Source organism: Microcebus murinus, chromosome 5 (genome assembly GCF_040939455.1).
Source record: "Microcebus murinus isolate Inina chromosome 5, M.murinus_Inina_mat1.0, whole genome shotgun sequence".
NCBI lineage: Eukaryota > Metazoa > Chordata > Mammalia > Primates > Cheirogaleidae > Microcebus > Microcebus murinus.
The window spans coordinates 13,262,964-13,289,034 of record NC_134108.1 but is presented as its reverse complement, the minus strand read 5'-3'; the positions used below and the strand labels follow the sequence as shown (position 1 = coordinate 13,289,034).

Here is a 26,071-nt window from a genome sequence, read left to right as displayed (position 1 = left end):
CTACATATTTGGGCTTATTTTGGACTACATATCCTGCCCAAAGGACATATCTGTCTAAATTACTGTGGTTTTCAAGTATATTCCAATATCTGATAGAACTAGTCTTCCCTTACAACTCTTCTTTTGTAGATTATTTTCTATATAATTTTATAATGTTTATTTTTCCAAATGAATAAAATTATTTTGAACAATTCAAATTTAAGAAACTACTTGCCCAAGTGTGCAATTTAAGACCTGACATCTTTATAGGGAGTTTTCTGGTCCAAGAACAAGATACGTCTTTAATTTAGTTAAATCCTCTTTTATTAATATATAGTCCTCAAAAGGATGCTCAGATTTTTCTTCATATCATTCCTCCACATTCAAGATCTACTACTTTACTGAATTCTCTTATAGTTTTTAAATAATTTTTCAGTTAATTCTTTTATGTTTTCCCATCATACATTCACATTACATATAACTAATGATAAAAGTTTGCCATATCACCTCCAAATTTTTTATTTATACCCGATTCTATTTGCTAGTATGTGGCAGCTGATTTTAGTGGGAATGTTTCTAAAACTTATTAGCCCTGATACTGGCCATACATACATACACACACACACAAACACAAACACACACAAAATGAAGATTTTTTAAAAATCAGAATTAAGTGCAAATTTTATATAAATTATTTTGCATTTGGATGGGTATATGGTTTTTTTCTTTGAGTTATTACTAAGGTAAATTATATTAATATAATTCATAATATTGAATTATCCTTACATTCTGAGAAGATTCTCCATTTGGTGGTATACTATTATCTTAAAAAATGCTAACTCTGTTTATTCTGGGTCACAGAAAATAAATATAGCTTTATGTTTCCTACTTCAACCCTGGTTCTCTGATGTTCTTCAGTGAGGAAATGGGTCTGTATAAGATTGTTCTCCACATCTACAATGGCTTGCCATGGCCCTAGTCATGGAACCTTTGTAAAGGATTATTTCAGAACCATAAAGCTCATTTATAGAGATGTCCATACCCTAACTGAGCTCTGGAGAAGTGTGCATTTGTCCTTGATGTCCTTCACTTGATATGATGCAAATGTCACTATTATTTGGTGGATATTTTAGGGGGTTGGATTATGATTGTTTTCAAGTTGACTAACATTGCTTCTTTTTCCATAACTCTTACATTCCTTTCTGCTGTTTTGGTAAGTCTCAGGGAGAAATGAAAATATGGTTCCTCGTAATCTTTCACCAGAACTCCCACACTATTATTCTGAAGGCTAGCCATTGTTCCTTCGAATGGTTGTACCTAATGTATCTAACAAATCTCCTATTTTATTTTTATTTATTTTTCAAATTTTCAAATGTTTAGAAGGTACAAGTTGTTTTTTTTTTGTTACATGGATGAAATATATCATACTGAATACAGGCTTTCAGTGTACCCATCACTGGAATAGTGCATAGTATACCCAATATGTAGATTTTTATACTTCTCCCCTTTTTCACTCTCTCCCCTTCTTAGTTTTCAATGTCTATTACACCACTTTATAACCATCTACATCCCTCATTTAGCTCCCACTTATAAATGACAATATGTGGTGTTTGTTTTTCCATTCCTGAGATACTTCACTTAGGATAACAGTCTCCAGTTCCATCCAAGTTGCTACAAAAGACATTATTTCATTTATTTTTATGGCCGAGTAGTACTCCATGGGTGTGTGTGTGTGTGTGTGTGTGTGTATGTGTGTGTGTGTGTGTGTGTGTAGTATTATCTTTTTGATGTGTTGTTGGATTTGGTTTGCTAGTATTTTGTCGAGGATTTTTGCATATATGTTCATCAGCGGTATTGGTCTGTAGTTGTACTTTTTTATTGTATCCTTTCCTGGATTCAGTGTCAGAGTGCTGCTGGCTTCATAGAATGGACTGGGGAGGATTTCTCTCTTCCTCCATCTTTTGGAATAGCTTCGTTCTTTGTACATCTGGTGAACTTAGGCTATGAATCCCGGGTTTTGGTTTTGTTTAGAGATTTTTTTTATTACTGACTCGATCTTACTACTTATTATTGATCTGTTCAAGATTTCTATTTCTTCTTTTTATATGGTTCCAAAAATTTATCCATTTCCTCTAGATTTTCTAGTTTGTATGCATAGAGATTTTCATAGTAGTCACGAAAGGTATTTCGTACTTCTGTGATATTCGCTGTAGTGTCTCTATGTTCCATTCTGATTGAGCTTATTTGAGTCCCTTTCTTTTTTTCTATTTCTGGTTAATCAGTTTACTTTACTGGTTTGTAAAACTTTAAAGATCCTTCACAAGAGCAATGCTGCTGAACAGTTTCCAGTCAGCTCCCTGTGTCAGTCCAGTGGTCTGTGGTGGAGGGGCCCCCCTTAACTCTGACTGCAATGTCTGCAAGGGAAGAAGTGTGGAGCCCTGGGATTCTCTCCTGCATCCCTCCCCTGTGTGCCTTGTGTCCTGCTGACCAGGTCCTCCCATCTCCCCTTCCTTCACCCTGGTAGGCTCCTGCCACCTCTCTGTTGATTCCCAATGTTCTTCCCTGGACAGTCAATCCAAAGGTGAATATCAACTTGCCACTCTTGATCCTCTCTGTGAAAGTGGCTTGTGCAGGTTGCTTCTGGTCTGCTATCTTGGCCTCCCTCCTACTTTTAGATAATTAGGTTGTTCCAAAGTTTCACCGCGATAAATATCACTGAAAAGAACGACTGTTTAAAAAGAACAAGATCACAGAAAATCCAATTCAATCACACAAAATAATGACTTAGAGGATGCCTATAGAATCATGAAAGTAGAGGATGCCTATGGAATCATGAAAAAGGAATGAATGAAAGGGACTTATTGGGTGAGCTGCTCAGGCAGAAAGGACTATAAAGGGAACTGCATCTCTTTAGCAAGTTCCTCTTATTTAATCTCTTCTTCTCTTTTTGCTTCCCACATCCTCTCTCTCATACAGGGTCTGTTGTGGCAATATTGCTGTGAGAGATTAGAACACCTCTCTCACTTGATGTAAGCTTGCACTTGGTAGCAGTCAGTTTTCCGTGTTTCCATTTCCTTGAGTTCTCACTTATTTGAAAATCCAAGGTTACCATTAGTAATTACAGAAGTGTTTTAAGGTCAAACTGTTGTCTGGAAGAAATTCCCTTTCTGCCATATGGAATTTAACTACTATAAATTATGATTATAAAGATATTACATTGATTTAAGTCAGGTGGGGGGTCACCTCGAATAAAAGAGGCAAGCTCTTACATTGGACTTGTATATGTTGTTTTTGTTTAAGAATAAAGACAGCAATGTTTTATTGGTCATCTATCTCAGACACAGTTGCCACAAAATTTTAAAAGTGTTCTACCTTTATCCTTTGTCTGTCTGAAGAACATAATAGATTTATATAGTCTAGCTGACATTCAAACTTATAACTTGTCGCCTCTATCTGCTTCATCAGATACAAATGTCTGAAGTCAGACTGAGCACTAACAGGGTCAGCAGAGAACAAAACAACATCGATGTCAACAAGAAAAACCACAGAAACTTGAATAACTATACTGTTGAGGCTTTGTGCTGGGCAGTAAGGACAAAGAAACGTGTTATATGATCTGTGCCTTGAAGAATCTTGCATGCAAATAGAACATTAGCATATAGATGAAAAATTACAACGTGTAAAATAGTCTAAAACTGAAATGATCAGTGACAGAGTGTCTCACAAAAAGGCAGAAACTATTCCACAAGTTCTTTTGTCCGGTTTTCTTTGAGTGTGTGGTTTCACTCCTTCAACAGATACAAATTGGACAGTGAATGAGAGGTCTGACCGGTGGTTGACTGGGTTCTAGAACAAACAAGGTCAAGATTAGACTTGGAGAAGGAAAAAGAATCCTCACAGTGAGCCTACATGATGGATGGTAACGAAAGGGGAGGAGGAGGGGTGGGTTCTAGCACACTTGCCAGAGGTGCTCTTTTGAAACACACATGCCCAGCTCTCCTCCCAGTGCAGTTCTCATAAACAACAGAGGGTAGGAAGAGAGACATGCACATTTTAAACTGTCTTTCCTCCCCATGCTGCATCCATAAAAGCTGGTGGGGACCATTGCCCTGACAAGATTCATCCATCTAGGCCTCTGGGGCGGGGGGGGGGGGGGGGGGACCCAGCACCGATAGGCCCTTTGAGAAAGCCAGGCTTATCCCTCTGGCCATGTAGTAGGCAAGAACTCACTTGGCCAGTAGACTGCAAGAGCAAAATCAGGAAGGCCCAGGGTTTTAAATGCTTGTGTTCTAATCCTTCTTTTTAATAGAGATCATAGGTATTTATTTAATAGAGATGATCATAGCCATTTCATGGGATGATGGAAGAAATATATAATAATGAAATATTCTATTACTAGTTTTGGTTATCTAGGAAAGACTACTAGTAGTCTCAGAAATCCATTTCCTACCAGGAAATTTAATATAAAGCTCGTTTATTTTAAAGTCTTATCTTTTATAGAGGCTTTAAATAGAAAGCCATTAATGTGAAAATTCTTTATCCTCTTATCAGAAAATCAATCATAAAAATGATTTTGGGTAATAAATTGGATCTAAACAGAAGTGCAGGTCATGGTCGTAAATGACAATTTTAAAAGTACAAAAATAGAACTGAATGGAGACTCTTTGTCTGAAAAGTCTGCAGTCAACATTTCATCCATCAATTCACATCACCATTAGTATGCACCAGCTTTGAGTCAAGCAAGGATCACATGTCACCAATCCTGAGGGACAATGAGCAGCAAAGGCCCAGTGTGACAATCTAGTGTGGCTCTCTTAACTAAGTATGAATTGCAGTTATCCCATTGAAAGATTAATTCGAAGTAAAATAAAGGCTTTAGCAAACCTTAGTTGAGTCAATTATTTCTATGCACACACTTTCATATTCCATCAGTTGGTTTGTTTGCTAGTTTGAACCTACAGTCTCAATATACAAAAGCAAACTTCAGGGGAATCGGAACCAATTTGCTCCCCCTCAAAATTATTTCTTATTACCCTACCTTTGTAAACTGTGTTCATCTTAATGAAACAATTACCTAAAACATAACAAAACAACATCTCAGATCATAATAAAATGTTTAAAGAAAGAAATTTATGGGTCAAAAATCCATTTTTTTCTGCGATAGTCCACATAAGGTCATAGCATACTATCTAATTTTATATGTAAAATGACTTTTTCACAGTGTCAAATAAGGCAAAAACAATGAATTATTATTATAATAATTACAAATTTAATTTCTTTTAACCAAAAAAATCCAGAAAAGGTGCTCAATAATGTAATGAAGAATAATGAAATGTTTTAAAAAATAAATCATCTAAAGAGTATAATATAATAAAGAACATACAGGAGATCCTCAAATAATATTTTGCCCAATGTCATTTCATTATAACCTTGGGAAGAAAACTAATCACTTCCCAGCAGGGCCACTGTGTGTGTGGAGTTTGCAAGTTCTCCCCATGTCTGGATTTTCTCTGGATATCCCAATTTCCTCCCACATTCCAAAGCTGTGCACATTCGGTGAACTGGTGTGTCTACATGGTCCTTGTCTGAGTGAGTGTGGGTGTGTGTGAGTGTACCATGCTATAGGATGACATCCTGTCTGGGATGGGTCCCACCCAGAGCCCTGAGCTGCCAGGATGGGCTCCAGCCACCTGCCATCCTAAACTGGAATAATTGGGTAAATAATCATCTCTCTTGTTTTTATCAATCTTTCTTAAACATATGTATAGTGCATATTTATTCCAAGGTTTAATGTTAGTAGTGTGTTGGTCTTTATTTAACAGTTTGGTGATGTTTTTGTGACCATAGATATACGGTAGGAACTTCAGTCTTCTTTATATCACTTAGCCTATGGTCAAATTGATTTCCTTATACATGGTTTTGCTCAAAGTCACAGTTTCCAATAACCTACCTAGATGATGTTAAATGAGGACTTCATTACTATAATGAAATGTATAATATAATGAAATGTGTAACACTAAGAACCACAGATAGCAGAAAACATTTCAAGGTGCTCCAGGACTTTGATCTGAGTGCATCAGGAAGTACCCAGGTTGAGGCTAAGAGAGACTCTGAGGTCGGTCAGACAGACTGTGATTTTTAATGTTGATGCTGCCACTTGTAAACCATGTGACCTTGAACAATTTACTGAGAATTTCTGGGCCTTTATTTTGTTAAACAGAGATAGAAATGACTACTCACAGGGTTGTGAAACTATATGAGATCACTAAGAAGAGTGCCTAGAGGTGCTCTTCTAGAGGTAACACAGGGCTGGCTCCACAGACAAGAAGTCTCTGATTGCTAAGGTCAGGAGAAAAAAAAATAGTAACTGCTCCACTAAGAAGAGCCCATCTGCCTTCTCATTAACTTCTTTTTACCAATGTTTCAGATGAAGAAAATATTCATGTTTTCCTTTTTCCATTCCGTGTAATTTCTATTTACTTGGATTCAGGAGAGGCTTAAGTGGCTGGAGAAAGGAGTCATTGTCAGGTGCACAAATTCAAGAGATGAGCTGAAGTTTATAAAGAAAGTCTGCAGGTTATGCCATGCCACATGGGACACAGATTGCTGGAAAGGGATAGTCATTAGATGGGCAAAGGAACTTGGAACCATATCATGCAAAGAATGGATGGAGGGAAATGGGAGTGTTGGGCTGTCAAAGAGAATTGCTGAGGAGACCAGGGTTATTTCATGTATAGGAGCAGCCAAAGTTTGTATGGCCCAATGGGATAAAACACAAGAATAAAGTTACAAGGAGACATATTTATGTTCAGTGTACATGACGTATGGGTTTTGGCTGTTTGGTCTGTCCAAAGATGAACAGGGTTAGAGGTCTGAGAAGAGGTCAGGCTATTCTACCTTTAGGAATTAAACTTGATATCCAGGCTGGACAAGGTGGCTCATACCTATAATCCTAGCATTCTGGGATGCCTAGGTGGAAGGATTGCTTGAGCTCAGCAGTTCTAGACCAGCCTGAGCAAGATCAAGACTCCATCTCTACTAAAAATAGAAAAAAAAATTAACCAGCCAACTAAAAATAGAAGAAATTAGCTGGGCATGGTGGTGTGTGCCTGTACTCCCAGCTACTCAGGAGCCTGAGACGAGGAGTATTGTTTGAGCCCAGGATTTTGAGGTTGCTGTGAACTAGGCTGACACCACAGCACTCAGCACTCTAGCCAGGCAACAGAGTGAGACTCTGTCTCCAAAAAAAAAAACAAAAACAAAAACAAAACCCAAGAAACCTTGATATCCAATAAATATATGAAGTCTTTAGGAAACTTCTTTTTTTGGTGTTACACAAGACGCAACTTTGTTCTGTTCCATTGGTCTATTTTTGTGCCAATACCATGCTGTTTTGTTTATTATAGCCTTATAGTATAGTTTGAAGTCTGGTAATGTGATGCCTCCAGATTTGAGAACCCAGATATAAAACCATCCACATACAGCCAACTGATCTTTGACAAAGCAGACAACAATATATACTAGGGAAAAGAGGCCCTATTCAATAATGGTGCTAGAAAAATTGGATAGCCACATGCAGAAGAATGAAACAGGATCCCCATCTCTCACCACTCACAAAAATTAATTCAAGATGGATGAAAAATTCAAATTTAAGGCATGAAACCATAAGAATTCTAGAAGAAAATGTTTAAAAAACTCTTCTAGATATCAGCCTAGGCAAAGAATTTTATGAAAAAGACCCCAATGGCAATCACAGCAACAACTAAAACAAATAAATTGGACATGATTAAATTTAAAAGCTTCTGCACAGCTAAGGAAGTAATAAACAGAGAAAATAGACAACCTACAGAATGTGAGAAAATATTCGCAAGCTAAAAATCTGTTATAAGGCTAATAACCAGAATCTACAAAGAACTCAAGCAAATCAGTAAGGAAAAAATAAACAACCCTATTAAAAAGTGGGCAAAAGACATGAACAGAAGCTTTTCAAAAGAGGATAGACAAATGGCCAATAAACATATGAAAAAATGCTCAATGTCACTAATTATCAGGGAAATGCAAATTAAAACCATAATGAGATATCACCTTACCCCAGTTAGAATGTCTTTTATTAAAAAGTCCAAAAACAATACATGCTGCCATGGATACAGAGAGAAAGGAATGCTTATACACTGTTGGTGTGACTGCAAATTAATATACTCTCTACGGAAAACACTATGGACATTCCTCATAGAACTAAAAGTAAACCTACCATTTGATCCAGCAATCCCACTACTGGGTATTTACCCAAAGGAAAAGAAGTCATTTTATCAAAATGACACTTGCACTCAAATGTTTATTGCAGCACAATTCACAATTGCAAAGATGTGGAATCAACCAAAGTGCCCATCAATTCATAAGTAGATTAACAAAAATGTTGTATATGTATACTATGGAATACTACTCAGCCAAAAAGAAGGATGAATTAAGGCATTTTGTGACAATTCGGATGGAACTTGAGACCATTTTCCTAAGTGAAGTATCTAGAGAATGGAAAAACAAACAAAACAAGCACATGTACTTGCTGTTAAATTGAAACAAACTGATGAGCACACATGTGCACAGAGGGAAGTAAAACTCAACGGAAATCAAGCAAGGGGAAGCGAGAAGAAGGGGATTGGTGAAAACCCACCTAATGGGTACAATGAACACTATCTGAGTGATGGTCACACTTATAACCCTGACTCAAGCATAACAAAATCAATCCATGAGGCCAAAAACATTTGTACCTTATAATTATATCTTGAAATTATAAAAAAGGACTCAATTACAGCAAATGGGGTTGATTATTTTAAGTTATGTAACGTTGTCACACATTTATTGTAAAGTATCTAGAAACAGTTTATTAAAATAAATGCCACCCTTGATGTCATGTCTTCCTCCAGCGACCATCAATTTCCCTACTCAATTATACTGAAAAACCCTCTCAAGGAATTTCCAATAAATAGTCCAATCTTCACTTCCTCACTACCCAGTCTCTCTTGAGCCTGCTCCAATCAGACTTCCATCTTCACTATTTTAATGACAACACTCTCACCAAAGCCACACCTCTACCTGACCACATTCCAAGCTAAATTCTCAGTTCTCAGGTAACATGACCTTGCAACACATCAGCATTGCTAGTTACACCCTCATTCTTAAAACTCTGTGTGCTTGGATGCCAAGTCATCCCCTTTGTCTGTTGTTTGTTTTTCTTTGTCTGTATGTGTGTTTTCTACTGCTCCATTCCAGCCTCCATTGCCGTCTCCCCTCCTTTTTCTGAACTACAGATATTGAGGAAGACCAAGGCAGTAACGAGCACTTCCTTCTGCATTCTCTCTTCAAAAGATTTCATCTGGATAAATGTCATCTATATGCTCATGAATCACAAACATATATGCCAGGCCTTGAACTCTCCTCTGATCCCCAGACTGTTTAATAAAACTGATTTCCTTACATTTGCACTGCATGTGAATATTTCTAATGCACAACATGTGATTCCATGCCTTATCCTCCAAGCTTCAGATCCACCAGCTAAATTGGTTCCATGGCACTTTATGTTTGGTGTTTATTTGGCCTGGAACATCCTCCCCTATTTTGAGGCTCCACCCTTCTCATGCAGGTCTCTGATCAAATGTCAACTCTCAGATGTGCCTTTGCTGACAACCCTATCTCAAGTAGGATTGCAGACGTTTATCAAATAGTTGGTGAATGAACAAATGAGCAATCTGTTTTTTTCAATCATAATACTTTAAAATGTTGCCACTAGCTCTTCCAAACTGCCTTGCCAGATACTATATATTCTTTCCTGAATTTGGAAACAGTGGAACAGAAATCTGTTAACAGAGCTGTTGTGGGAAAACGTAGTTGTCTCTCTACATCTGCCCCTAGTGGGAACTCTGGAAACTTTATAAAGGAGGTATGATAGCAGCAGCTAACCCAGAGTTCAGGCTTTGACAAAGCAGTAAACTTCAAGGTCCCAGTTGCCTCAGCTGTAAGATGTGGCTTTGGGTTCATGTTCTTCATTCTGGTCGAACTCTGATATTCTGTGTTTTTATGCTTAAATGTCCTCCATCCCGAGAAACTAATCAGAGCCCCTGGCCTTACATATGCTCGTACATGGGACTGAGAGGAGAGATGGAGCTGCCCTAATCAGGGACATCCAGGTGGAGGGCTGAGGGCTTAGCTGGATCCAACAGCCGTTACTGTTCCTTGTGCTTCTCCCCAAAAGAATGTGCCTGGCCCAAAAAGTAATCTTAAATAAAAAGGCCCCTTCTGATCTGTGTCCCTGGCTGGAATTGTCTTAGTTACTCTTTAAAAGCGAATTTTGAATGTTGAGGAATTTTTTATTATTTTCTCATTTTTAAAATGTCATGGTTATAATCTTCTTCTATTATTCTTATTTCTTTAAGCTTTCTATTATACATGGTGAATGGAAGTACTAACTGTTCACTTACGTTCAGGGTATTGCATATAAGCAGAGTGAAAGGAAAAGATGTAGGAAGCATGAGCTTTATAGGACTATTTCCTTCATTTCATATTAACTATGGTATTCACAAAACAACACTTTTAAAAATTAATGGAAAAGAGATCTCCTTGACAATGATCTCCCTGACTATTATCCCTTCCTGTTGAATCTTACAAATTTAAGTAAATGAGGCATTATAGACTTTCTAACTTACTAGAGCACTTGGTTTATTTCATAAAGGGACCGTTCTCTCTCAAGGCACAGAAAAGACATAAGCAAAAACCGCTTATCTTTTGTGCCAGGAACATGTGTGTGTCCATATGTCTGGGGCAAATGTGGGCATCAAATTGTAGACAACACAAAATTCAATAAAATCACTCTTACCCTCTTCTTAAATCATAGGTACTTCTTTAATGACAAATAAGATTTTTGTTAAACTACATGTGAAATGGTGGATTTCATTCACATGCACTGCTCTGGGAAGGAAGATTGAGATATTTTAGTAAACCAACAGATATCAGAGTTTTGAGCAACATGATATTTTCCCATTAAGCATACGTAGGAAAATTTATTTTAAGCATTAAATATTTGTACATCTTATAGTAACTGAAACTACCTAAACTTTCCTCTTTGCCTCAAACTTTCAACCATATAAAATTGACATGATTTTGCAAGTGCAAGATAAATATCTATTGAATTGGACTTCATTCAGTAGCCCAAATACCTGTTGTACTCAGAATGAGCATAAACTGCAGAGATCATATTTCCTACTATCCAATTAGAGAGTGCATGTCTAATGAGAAATAGCTATATGTAAGGAATTCCTTCTTTCATTGTAGTTATCATGAATATATTCATAATGAAAAAACCTCAAAATACTTGCTTAAATATGTAGTATACATTACAGTAAAATGGTAAGTTTTTCTCCTCTAGAAAAATTCCCTTTTTCTTTCTCCTCTATGGCAACCATAGCATTAAGTATCATACAAAAAGCATTGTATAGTAATAATTTTATATATATGTTATATATATATACACACACACATACATATATACACACACATGTATGTGTATAGAGACTAGGAATTGATCCATGAGCTCCATCAAATTTAGTAGCAGAATCACTGCCTTGATGATAACAAATGCACTGTCCTTTTATTATCCTTAAATAAGGTAAGAAAAAGGAAATATTTCCTGAGGGAGGAAAAAGCTCAAGCTTGGATATTAAGATTCAGAACCTACAGGTACACATTAAACTAATAAAATAATTCTTCTTTAAGTAATTTAATTAAGTCACATTTTTCAGGCTTTCATAAACTCAATGATCTCTTGGCAATATTTCTCATAATAAATACCATTTCAGCTTTAGGAGTTTCAAAATAGCATCATGCAGACATGGAATACTCTTCATTTGCAAGGTTAAATGAAAGCTTGCCATTTGTAGAGTGCATAAAGAAGGAACAATGTGGCAATTACTCATCACATTTGATAGCTATAAAACCTCCAAGACTTTGAGTAAGTTTCCTCTTATTATGCATAAACAGAATCTGGGAGACTGAATATCAGTAATATATAAATATACATTTAATATGTGATCTATATCTGACAGATAATATAATGACCAACAAGGGCATTTTATGACATAATTAATAGTGTTATTATTCATCCAGCTATTTTTCCCTATTAATCCAGATGTTTTGGTGCTATTCATCCTTATCATAGAGAGAATCAGAATAATGAACAAATTCAAGTGATGTCATCCTCTTTTGTAACAGATCAGAGGTTCTTTTGAGTCTTCCACAATAATCAAATGATGAAATGAGAATAAACATCTGGATTTAATTTTTACCCTTCATATGAAGTAAACAGAAAACTCAGTCCAAGAAAATTTGCTGTTTCTTTAATAATTTCAACAATAAAAATTCACAGGAGAGTAAAATCATCATCCTGGATTTATTTAGAGTGCTTAAATCTAGCCCCTTGTGAGTCTCTCAAATTGTCACCAATTTTAGACTGGACAACCCACTGGCTAATAATGGCTATGTAAGCCTGCCAAGGAAAATATCACTGTAGGCTGTTCTAATAAGTGCTTGGAATACAGAGGAAGAATGCTTTTTGTGCAGTTTTATTTGGATCTACTTATCTGATGGCACTAGGTTATCACAGACTCACAGGGTTTTCCAGAACTCCTCCCACTTCCCTCCCTTGACATGCTGAGCAATCCTACGTTGGTGACACTATCAGATCAAAGAACTAAAAATGTCTTTGGTTCCCAAAGGAATAACAACAAAAGAAAACAATAAATTCTTGGAATTAATGCTCTGGACATGCTCTATCTACCAGAGCCAGATACATCAGGGTTTTTCTCTAGATTTTCAGATAAAAATGAATAAACTAAAAAGTTGCATGAGGCTTGGTCAATTCTTTTGTTAAGTATCCCCAAACTATTGGTTATAAAACTTATCATTTATATAACGAAATTTCTGCAGCCTATCAATGGTAAGAATTAAAATCCACTGGCCAGCTTCATTTGAGTCAAGTATATTCAGCGACATTATTTTATTTACAGCACTATGTCTTCTATTGTCTACTTATGCTGCGAGGGCAATGACATGTAATAAATTGTGCACATATCTTACAGCATAGAAGGACAGATACAACATTTCTGATAAGGTGCTGCAAGTCAATAGATGAAGATTAAATACATTGAATGATATCTAGCAGGTAAAAAGTGGAAGATGAGGTTATTGAAGACAAGAATTATTTAGAAAATGAAGAGTGGTATGTGAGTTGAATAAAAAAAAACCCAACAACATGGGACTTGAAGAGATTTAGTAATTTATCTGATATGTCTGTCTTTTAGTATCAGCAACAGCCAGCACAGCCCAGTAATATTAGTCAGGACTGACCGCTACATTAAATGTGTAGCAGTTGACAACACTTTGATTTCACATATATTCACAAAGGTGAATAATTTAACAAGAGGATAGCTCTGATGTGGCATTGACCTTAGAAGGGCTGACAAAACAAAACAACAGATGGCAAGAGGCTACAAGGAACAGCTGCTACCACCCAGGTGAGAAGGGACTGAGAGTCCAAACAAATCACACCTTTGCACAGCTTTCTTTTAGACACAGGGTATAAAATGTACAATCCAAACAAGAATTGTTATTCAAATGGCTGGTAAATGATAATTATGTAAAAAAATCTTTCCTATAAAAAACCAAAAAGCAAATAAAAACTTTTTGTAATAGTCTTCTCCTTCATTGTATATAGAGAATTAAACGCAGAATTTGGGAACTAATCACGACCTGGTAGAAGCTATGGTAACTATTCCTCCTATGGTAAAAGTATTTCTTAGCTGTCAAATAATGAAAGAAAGAAAAGAAAGAAAGGAAGGAAAGAAGAAAAAAAGGAAAGAAGGAAGGAAGGAAGGAAGGAAGGAAGGAAGGAAGGAAGGAAGGAAGGAAGGAAGGAAAAAAGGAAGGAAAAAAGGAAAGAAGGAAGGAAGAAAGGAAGGAAGGAAGGAAGGAAGGAAGGAAGGAAGGAAGGAAGGAAGGAAGGGAGGGAGGGAGGGAGGGAGGGAGGGAGGGAGGGAGGGAGGGAGGGATCTGTTGAAACTCTGCATCTATTTTTTTCTGACTAGTTTACAATCATGGCAATCAGAGGTTCATTAGCTCTAACCTCTGTGTTCAGGTTCCTTTTCTTCTTGGCTTTGCCTCAGACAGTCTCAATTCTCCTCAATGTTCAGAGAACTTAGAGATGGGAAGGAATTGGGGTCACTGGAGAAAGGTTTTCCTCTAGATGGCCCTCTATTATATTTTGATAAAGAACTAAATGCCCAGTGAAGGTATGAACAAACAGTTGTCATCTTTTCTTGATGGAAACGATGCTACAATTCTTCCCACGTATTTGTAGAATCTTAAAATTACAAGTTTAAAATCAGATAATTTGGGAAGATCATTTTCCAAACCTAAGAAGACAGTAAACAGAATTTGGGAATGAGAATGACGTTGCTGTTACGAGGTGGTCAGAACTGAGGCAGCCTTGCCTTGCACATTCAAGTAAGTTCAGGGCATATGCTGTGCTTTACACCAAGTGAGGGGGCAGCCATTCATGTCAAAAGCAGAAACACTGGTAGAAGTTCAGCAGTGAGTTAGATGCTTAAAAATAAGAAGACAACAGCATCTGCTGATTATTGGGAGACAAGATTTATGGATGATGTGATTGTTGTCAAGACCATAAGCAATAGCAGACCTAGCTAGGCACAGGGTTAATTTAATTAAAGAAATTGAGGTTCATCTAAATAGACACTCATGCTTAACCATGGGTTAATGAATACATTTTAGGCCAACCAAAGAAGAGGAAGCAATAGGCTGAGGTCAACGCTTAACCATCAATGCCTTTGAGATGTCTGGTAAAGGAGGCAAATACAAGAGAGCACAGTGCACCCTATGTCACATGAGGAAATGGTTGCCCCAGGATAAAAATGTAAATGACTAACTCTTCCAAAAGACAAAGAGTCCAGGAAGCACAGCATCCTGATGAACAGATACAGAGTGAAAATGAAGTTCAGACCATAGGCAGATGGAGCATCCTAAACACCCACAGAAAAAATTATAAGCCATCATTCAAATGCTGTTCCAGTAGGAATCTAATGGCAGTCATTGTCTGAATGGACTTTAAGCATCATTGAGGGGATTGGTTCATACAGTGAGATCCAGGCAGTAGATAAAGTGAGAATATCCACATAGGAGCGAGAGAACAGCATCCGCTGCTTAAGGATTCCATACTGACCCCTTTACATCAGCAATATGTTATGTGTAAAAAGCTGCATGTGCTTTGGAAATTAAAATAATCTCAGGGTTCACCTGGCTCCTTTCAGGTGCCCACCCAGGTGCTCCTTGGCCTGGATTGTCTTGCTCCTCGATTCCCACTAATTCTGGTCCAGCACTTGTGCTTCTTTGATTAATGCCAAGTCTGGTGCTCAGTAACTCGGAGAAAAGTTTCTCAGTACATCTTCTCCTCTCTCCTCTTTGCCCCCATTCCAATTCTCTGAGCCCTAAGCTTGAGAAAAACTTAGATATTGATATGGGTTAGATGGTGCCACCTACCCCAAAAAGTCATATATTGAAGTCTTAACCCTCAGGACCTCAGAATGTGACCTTATTTGGAGATAGGGTCTTTACAGAGGTACACAAGTTAAAGTAAGCTCATTAGGGCCGACCCTAATCCAATATAACTAGTGTCCTTATAAAAAGGGGAAGTTTGGGCACAGAGATACTCATATAGACAGATAGACATATAGACAGACTCATATAGGCAGACAATGTGAAGAATCACAGGCAGACGATGGCCATCTTCAAGCCAAGGAGGGAGGGTTGGACCAAATCCTTACCTCACAGCCCTCAGAAGGAACCACCCTACTGACACCTTGATCTTGGACTTGTAGCCTCCAGAACCATGAGGCAATAAATTTCTGTTGTTTAAGTCACTGAATTTGTGGTACTTTGTTATGACAGTCCTAACAAACTAATGCAGGCACATCTTTAATAAGTGAATAATGAAGGTGATGTTCATTAGCACTTTCCATGGGCCTAAGTTACTCACTTCCTCATTTAAAAGCAAAATGTATGTGGTTGTATGTATGTCTGTTGTTTTCAATCCTTTCTGGACCAAGTATGGCATAAATAAAGATTTCTCATGATCTGAAACTAGGCCTACGGTTGTTTCCTCTTTTTGTTAATACCTGTTTATTTTTAAGTAGCTGCTATTCACAGAAAGAAAGAAGGGAACAAGAAGGAAAAAAAGGAAGAATGAGGGAGAGAGGGGTTGGGGAGAAAGAGAGAGAGAAAGGTAACTTAAAAAAATGGCAAAGGGGTGAATGCTCCTTCCTAAACAAGCAGCAAGAAAAGGAAGAATAAGTCCTGCCACCAGAGCTGGCTTGGATGGAGAGATGTCCCCTTGGTGGCAACTCAGAGAAAGACAAGGAGGTTTTACCTGTTAGATGAGAAAAAAAACAGGAAGAGTAAATATGAGCAAGGCTGGGATGGAGAAGCTCTACCAGGGGCCAACCAGGGCAGAGGATCTGTGAATTTCAGACTAAAATAACTAGTCTGCAGGTAAAATCATCATTGCTAGGAGCACGAGGCAGGACTTTAGCGTCTTGGTGCCCATCACTTTCAAGACTTCTCAGAACTTCTCACTCTCACTCACACACAATGATGAGGCTGAGAGCTGAGACAGTTGCCTGGGTGAGTCGAGGAATAGGAAAATTGAAGTCCAATATCCATTGCCTATATATTATGTCAGAGTTGAGGAAAATAGTTTTGGCTTGTTCTCTTGATTTCAATGCTATATTCTGCAATATCATGAGTAAATTGGGCTTTATCATATCACAGGTGGTTGTTATTTTGCAGAAATATGTTTGTGACATTTTAAATGAAAATGCCACTGATAATTCTGTCCTTAGCCACATGGGAATCAGTCTGATCAAAGGAAACTCACCATCAGCTCCTGACATAAATTTCCTTTTAGAACCTCCCATTCAAGTGTTATTCTATTTCTGGGTTAGGTAGTTTGACTCTATTTGAACAAAAGCATTGGAGACTTCATCTGAAAATATTCCATAGTAATAGGAAATTTATCCAACCTTTTTTCAATTTCTAAGTCTCAAATATAATCCTCATTAGACTTTCACAATCTTGGAAACTTGTTCATTAAAACGATTATAAAACTGATTTTTATAAGGCATAAAAGTCCATGTTTCTTAAATTTTTACCCAATTTATAGTTAGAAGAAGCATTCTATGTTAAAAGATGACCAATCTTATTTATAATAGCAAAAAACTAGACACAATAGAGGATTAGTTAAATCAACAATGGTACATATATAAAATGTAATATTATTCAAACATTCAATGATGATATAAATTTATATTTATTGATGTATGAAGATGTATACAACATATTGCTCCATAATATAACCCACAAATTATAAAGCAGCATGCATGGTATAAATTCATTTTTTCTCTTTTTTCAAATAACAGTTGTCAAGAACTATAAATTCATCTTTTCTCATTTACATATATATACATTGAAAAACATTTGGAAGACTGTCTACCAAAATACTTATACTTGTCTATCAGTCTAGCTAATCTATATCCATCTATGTAGTGGTATTGGGAAGGAATTATCACTTTATTATTTTCTATGTTGGTTGAATTTTAAGAAACTTGCAATACTCTATAATCTGTGAAAATTAAGCTATTTTAATTTTGAAAAAAATTTTAGATGCCTATCTACTAAATTTATTGATTAATGTCATTAATAGAATTCTAAAAAATAGTCACTATATTTCACAAAGAATATTTTTGCTTAAAATACAAAAATATTACCAGTTTTCCATTTGGACTTATTTCCCATCTAAAGAAGCAATGATGAAATCTCTATATTTTCTAGGCATCACATTTTCTATGTTAAATTATTAAATAGCTAACTAGCAATGAAGAAGTAAAAAAAATGGACTCATGTTTCCTTTCGTAAAACAGAAACAAAAGCTGCTTGGTACTTCAAAGTACTGATTGTCCTTGAAATGTAATGGGAGTGTCTAATGTTCCGCATCAATAATCTGACCTACATCAGAACCTATTTTGGGTAACAGGAAATAGTTATCTTTATCAAACATATAAAAGCTCACATTAGTGGGAGGGGTATGGGAGGGTGGGTAAAACCATACCTAAGGGGTACAATGTACATTATCTGGGTGATGGGCACACTTATAACTTTGACTCAAGCAGTAAAAAGCAATGCACGAAACCAAAACATTTGTACCCCCATAATATTCTGATAAAATTAAAAATAAATAAAATAAAAGTTCACATTAATATGAGGCTGATTGTAAAGTAGCTCTGCCAAGAAGAAATGCATTACAGTATTAAGTCTGTTGGCCCATATTTAAGGCTGATTTGACATTTCCATTATAAAACTTCATTCCTGAGGCATCAATAACAGAGCCAATTAAAACCAATTCCAGTTAAAACTCAGAACGTAGCTTTCTGGGCAAAAAGGTTCTTTAAAGAAACAATGTTACTTTTCAAAATGCAGATCTTTAAAGATATCTTTATAGTTGTGATTAAGGCTTGGGGCTTTTACTAATTGAAGAAGTCATCTTTTCCTTTTTCTTGGAGCTCTATGTATTCATTAGAGCAATTCTTGGTTTTCAATAAAATGAGCATAGTATGCCATTTAAATAGTCCACACGTTCCCAAAGCCAAAGTTAATACACTAAGTTCAGGAAAGTAATAATTAAGTTACTATTCCTTAAATGTCTTGGACATGGAACCAAAGCCAACTTTCCCTAGGATAAAGAAGAGCATGTTAACATTGCAAGTCTGTGGTATAAGTACCCCACGGATGCCCTGCAGGGAAGGAAGAGATCAGCGTTTGTCCTTCCACATTCACAGTCTGTGGCTTGGCAGTGCTTGGAGAGAAGAAGCCACAGTTTGTCGTCCACAACCTAATGGCCATCTGCAGTGTGGCAGGAAGGGGAGCTCATTGGCAGTTCTGTCAGAATGTGGCCTAGTTCCGAAAACCTGGCATGTGAATCAAAGTGAGGAAGGGCCAATGCCCAAGCTGGAGAACATGCACAGCAGTAGACAGGGAGCCTCTGGGGGCTGCCTGACATTAGCCCACCCAGGAGGAACCTAAACAGCTTCCAAAGGGTCCTCTGCCCTCTGTCCAGAGCTTCTCATTGCAAAATTCTTCAAGGGCAAAACTGTGATTACAACCTGGTCAATCACTTTAAAGTTCCTGAGGGCCAGGACACAGCTGTTGGTTTCAGAGTTAGATCCTTTACATTTAACAGTATCTGGATCACAGAAGGTGTTCAGTTTATATATGTGGTAGAAATGGAGTATCTTCTGAATTGCCACTCACTACATTTCATGAACAAAAGATCACATAAGTGCAATGAAATGAATCAATCATATGGCCAAGTTTTCAAAGGAAAAGGTTTTCTTACTTTTTAACTTAGTAGTTAGCTTTTCCTACTTCAAGTGACTACAATGAGCAAGCAGGACCTATAGAGAAATGTTTGCAACAGTCCTGAGGCAACAGATAAAAACTGAAATGATGAGCTAAAGATTTCTCTCTCTCTCTCTCTCTCTCTCTCTCACCCTCATCTCTATCTCTATTTTCTCTCGCTCTTCAAAGACACACTGTGGGAAAGGTGAATTTGCTCATCTAATCCACTCAACAAATATTTAGCGAACATTTACCTTATTTTGCAAAATTGAAAAAGATATTGGCTATGTCCTCACAGTTCCAACTATTTGTAGTAAGAGCTCTAATTACAGGTAAATATGGAGTTCATAATTGTATATAAATTAAGCACACAATAACATTAGTCTTGCTTTCAAACCCAGAAAAGAGCTAAAAAGACAATGTTTCTTAGTGAAGTATGTAATTTTATTACAAGTGAAAAATTCTCACAATTTCATAGTTCTGGAGAGGGTAAGACAATGTAGGATCTATCTAGTCCTATTTTGCCTTAACTAAATGCATGACTTTGTACCAGTCAATCTTTAAGAATCTCAATTACTCATCTTTAAAAATCAGAGTGAGACAAGCTGATCTTTTAAGATTTTTCCATCTAAAATTGTGAGATTCTATAACTCTTTCAGGATCACTTACATCTCAACTATTAAGTGTCACCTAGGAAATTATTTACAAAATACTCATCTTATATAGTAATGTTAAATTACCAAAGTAAGATTTTAAAGATAACTAGCCATCTTTGAAATATTTATAAATATTTAATGGAGTTTTATGCATCTATTGCTATCATCATATTAAATTCATAAAGATATTTCCAAAACTCAATGTTGTCATGAAACTATTCTTTTTAAAAGTACAAAGTAACATGAGAAGAAAATACACAAAACATTAAAATATATTGGAAGAAATATTCTATTATTATTATTATCATGGTAGAAGTTGTTATTTTGGAATGGAGCCATTTTATCACCCAGGTGAGACATAGAAAAACAGAAATAAAATCAAAGTGAAGGTGTGCTGCTATTAGTATAGAGTGCTATTTGTAAACACATATTTCCAGTCTGAAATAAACATCTTTCACGTTAATCAATCAATTAATTAATTATGTAGATGTCCATCTACAATAATTATATAATCAAAAAAGTATCATAATACAAAATGATCTCAGAATATCTGACTCTCTATGAGATCTATTAACATAGCAATACTTTCTCAACTAAATGTTTTCACACCTTTTGACTTGCAAACAGAAGAGCTATGTACTCCAGGGATTTTTCACAACTTCACTGAATAAGATAAGTCCAGAGACAGAAATTTTCAACAAATCTTTTTCTATGCCATGCATTACATTTCTTATAAATTTGACTATCATGCTACTAATTGTAGGGACAGAGAAATTAAAGGGATATAATTAGCATGAATACATCCAGAAATAAGAAGAGTAATTGCTAGTTTCTCATCATGATTATTCAGTATGACCTAAATGTTTTTGGTGGGAAACTGCATATTAAAATAATTAGTATTCAAAATGATCTTTCCATTTGAAGAAATGTATAGGCAAGCTTCACCTCACTAAATAACCATGAATTTGTTTTTATGATAAATTATTTTGAACCCAGAAAGATAAAGTTGTAAGTGATGGGTAGGCTCCCAGGTCCTTAGTGTATCTGACTGATAGAGAGATTGGCTAATGGTGCAGAATAACTAGTTTTCAGTTCTGGTCAAGGGAGTGTTAAGACCTCCTCTTGCTTCCCTTTTATGTGAGATCGATTCCAGATGCAATTTTGAAACAGCTGAGGGCTCTCCTTGATGTTTTGCTTCTCCCTCATACTTTCCTACCTCTTAATTTCTTTTTTCATGACAGCCCTAAAGTCTTCAGGGTCCCAAGTTCTCTGAAGTCTGATCTCCTCTCAGAACTAGCTTCGTGGGTGTATGACCCGAGTAGCTGCGCAGGGCCCTGAACTCTGGTGGGCCCTGCACATGGTTTTATGCCCTGCTGCATATTCATCATTCTTAATGATTTTTTGTTTTGTGCTGTGCCCTAAAAATTATGTGGCTAGTCTTACCTCCTATCCATAATGATCCAGGATCACTAACAGCTGTGTGAAAGAACAACCTTGAAAGAATGTGCACTAATGCATAAAGATCGAGTTACCCCTCAATTTTCTCAGAAATTGGTCCCTCAAATATCTACTTATAACTTTGGTTTATCACTTTACTGTTCTAGAATCCTGTTGTTTCATCTGCAAAATTAGGACATCAAATTATGAACTATAATGTTCCTTCTAATCTAAACATCCACACTACTCTGTATGAAACTAGGGACCTGTGGTTTTTAAGAGTAAGATGTTTTCACAGATTAAAAGACCACATAAAAATAATTTAGGCTATCCAGTAGTCTGTTACCTTGGTCAATTTACTCAAATATCTGTCAGTTTTGTGGAAATTTATTTATTCATTAATTTACTCATGAAACATATACCTACTTATATCTATCATCCAGGGTACAAATTTCTTGTTAATTATCATGTCACTCTAGTAGACTACAGCTCCATGAGGATACAAAGTCTATAAATCATGTTCACATTTGTGTTCAGAGCACTAAGACACAGCAGATGCCCAATAAATACTTGTTAAATGCAGGGATGTACAATTGAATAAACTGAATACCTACTAAACGTTAGTTGAATAAACTAATTACCTACTTGTGCTTAGTACTGAATACCCACAATTGAATAGACAAGACCTCTACCCCCAAGGTTCTAGTATACTAATGGGGCACAGAGATAAAGTAATAAGTCCTTACAGCCTGATGTAATCAACACTTTACTAGAAACATGTTCAAAGTCAAGTACAAATAAGGGATCCTCTCACTCTAGCTGGTGGTATTAGGAAAGGCTTCACAGAGGAGGCAATGTTTGAGCTGAGATTTAAAGTTTGGGAGAGTCAAGAGGCAGAGAGAACAGGGAAGTGAGATTGAAGTTAGCTTGAGAGTATCTAGAAGTGGCTCAGGGTGACTAGAACACCATCACCATCGTTTGAGAAGGATGAACAGATATGAAGATAGGAGGATTAACAGGAGTCAGATAATGAAGATCCTTTCTGCCATAATGAGTTTATATTGAAAGTTATGGCGAGTCCTTATAGGTTTTTAAATAGGGAAAGGGATGCAAACAGAGTTGTGTTTTGCCAGATCTCTCTTGTTACAATACTGAGGGTACAGTCTAGTTGAACTCCCAGGTTTCTGGATGTGTTATAAGAATTCCCAATTTTTCTGTTGAATATTGAAGCAACGAATGCTTATCTCAACTAAAATTGGATAAAATGAGATAATCTGTGAGAACCCCTGGAAAATTAAAGGAGTTGAAAACGCAGGCCGCGAGCAGGTGATTAGTGTAATTCTTGGCAAAATGAACACTGTGCTTCATAACTTCCAACAGTAACATATAACAAATACAAAAGCAACTAATAATAATAACAGCAGTAACAACAGCAACAAAAAACACCAAGATAAGTCCTAAAAATGTCAAAATTCTTCCCAAGTGAGTAAACAAGTCAACAGTATAATAAAGAATAAACAGATAAAAGGGATTCCAAGTGTCAGTGACATATGTGAGGACAAAGGAAGCAAAGGAACAGAGCTAATTGTGTAATTCTAAGTATATAACTTTTTAATGTGGGTGGAGACCAGTGTTTACTAAATATGAAAGATTAATATCAGTAGAGGAAGGAATTGTTTGTTTTCGATCCAAGGGGTCATTGTAAGTAATGGAAGAAAAAAATAAAGAACATAAGTAACCATAGAAACCATGTTTTAAATACTGAGGCAAATTTCACTATATTCAAATAATTTAAAATTATATATGTGTCATTTGATGCTGAATCTCTTTGGGGCAGTCATCAACTTCTCTCAAATGTTTCCATTCATTTATTTGGGAAGAAACAAATAGAAAATTATCATTGCCTATCTTTAGCATTCTAGCAAAGCCATATATATACTTATGCAGAAAATTTTCAACCATTTAAAATAAATGAGTGCATGATAACTGAATACCTATGATTCATAATTGCTTAATTAAACTATAGGCTGTCATACAGAGATTGGCTGTCATACAGAGATTGGGAACTACAGATTGTCATACAACTCACACACACACACACACACACACACACACAAAATGTGCCAATATCCTCATCAGCTCCAATTTAAAAGAAAATAAAAATAATAACAACTTTGGATGTGAATTGGTTTTGTAAGTCCCTTTAGATATATGAGGGATTTATACATCAACTTTAAAGCCTAGATTTTTATCCCCTTTGTAAGTATCTATTACTTTAAATTATACATTAATGGAACTCTAAAGCTCATGGGCACCTGGGTGGTCTTCATTCTTCTTACAGAGGCCAACCCAAGACCCCAGGTCTGATCCAACACAGACAGGGTTAAATAACCACCAGCACAGCAACTGACAGAGTTTTTCCAAATGTAGATTCAGTTTTCCTAATTCGGTTACATCACTTTTGGGGAGGATACCATCCCAGTCTTGATGGAAAGGAAATCTCAGAGTCTTTACAAGTCTGAGGTAATACAAACACCTATAATGTCATACTTTCTCTTTCCTTTTCATGAAACCATGCTCTAACAGAGCTAATTAAACAATGACCAAGCAAGGCAAACTAAATGTTATTGGCTCCATAAGGATTTTTCTCCAAAACACAAGCAAGAATAATACTAGTCTTGTTATTTGGCAAGAGTCTAGAGAAATAATCTCAAGTGTTGCAAGTGGAGCTGTCCGAGGGGAGGAGGTACAGAAGGAAGGAAGGAACGCACTGAGAGGTGGGACAGTCACACACAAGTGTCCAAAATGGCACCAACAGCAGCACTACTCTCACGAGGACCACTGTCAGCTCATAGCAGGACTCCCAACTCCACAAGAACGGAAGACCGATGAGGGCCTGAGAAAGGGACAATTTATCCTTAGGGCTCATTTCTGAGTGGGCTCTACATATTGTATATATAATTATACTTAATAAATTATTAAGGAACTTCTCTTATCCAATTAACTTCTAAGAACCTTGCAAATCCTCATGGGCAAATGCACAGGGCCATTCTTTATTCCTCCAGAAATAATTTTAAATGATAATCACATGTATTTGCACCTACCCAGGCCTGATATTTATATATAAAATGCACATAATCTTTTATATACTATAAACATATGGAAACAAGTATATATAAAGAATATTAACAGCATTAATACTATTAATCCTTCTCTCCTTGAACTCACTCTTTCTTTGGCTTCCACACCTTCCTTCTCTCTTCTTTCTTCCTACCACATGGGTTGCAGCTTCCCTGTCTCATATGTGGGAGTCTCCTCATCCACCCCCACCATCCCATAATGCTGAATGCTCTACTTCTCAAACCTCTTCTCTTTTATATCTACCCTTGCACCCTGGGTGGCATCAACCAATCCCACAGCTTTAAATATTCTCTGTGTGCCGATGACTTCCAAATATTTTCTCCAAATTTATCTCCTGCCTTGACCTCTACAGTCATATAAAAATATTCAACTACTTTCTTGGAGGTCTATGAGGCATCTAAAATGTTAACATATCCAAAATAAGCACTTGATTTTCCTCCTTAACATTGTTCTCCCCAGTAGTCTTTCTGTGTTTCAAAATAAAAAATGAACGGGCTGACTTTCATTCCCTTCTCTCATATACCACCTCTTATTCATCAGCAAATCATTTTGGTCTTACCTTCAAAATATATCTGGAATGTTGCCACCTCTCTCCCCATCCACTGCTAATAAGTAGTCCAAGCCACTGTTATCTGTCTCCTGACTCATCAAAAATAGCCTCATTACTAGCTTCCTGGCTTCTACCAGTGCAAATCAATATGATTTTAAATATTTACATTATAGTCACTCAACAAATACTTATGAAGAGTTCACATTATGAAATGTACTATGCTAGACAATATGCAGGGCCCTAATGTGAATCTGACCCAATTCCTGCCCTCAAGGCTTTTATACTCTGGGTGAGTGGATTAGACATATAATACATGTAATATAATGCAAAGCAACTTTAGATAATTGCCATATAGTGTTACAGAAGTGCTAGAGGAGTTCAGAAGGAAGAGAAGGAATTTCTGATTGTATTGGAGGTAAAGCCTTCATTGAGAAGGCCGCATTTAAGTTGGGCCCTGAAGATAATAAGAAAAGTTTTAGGAACAGTGACTTGAGCTTATTCCTAAAGGTGCCCCAGAAGAAGACAGAGAGTAGGGGGACCTTCAGAGCATGGCAAATAGTGTCATTTGGCTGAAATAGAAGGATATGTAGGGGAGCTAGAGGAAAAATGCTAGACATTTAAGATGGAGCTAGAATATGAAAGCCGAGCCAAGAAGTTGAGACTTTAATCCTGAGGTCAAGGAAGTAATGTTACATCGCTTAATGTTACATTATGAGACATATATGATTTTTGAATTGACCTGATATATCTGACTAGTTGACACACATCAGCATTTATAAAACTTCACTATTTTTTTTTT

General features: G+C 36.6%; 1 protein-coding gene across 5 annotated transcripts in view; it reads right to left on the bottom strand.

Moving 5' to 3' along the window:
* Positions 1 to 26,071, bottom strand: part of SYNE1 (spectrin repeat containing nuclear envelope protein 1) — a 438,352-nt gene that overhangs the window by 398,858 nt on the left and 13,423 nt on the right. The gene's annotated exons all lie outside the window — the stretch shown is intronic.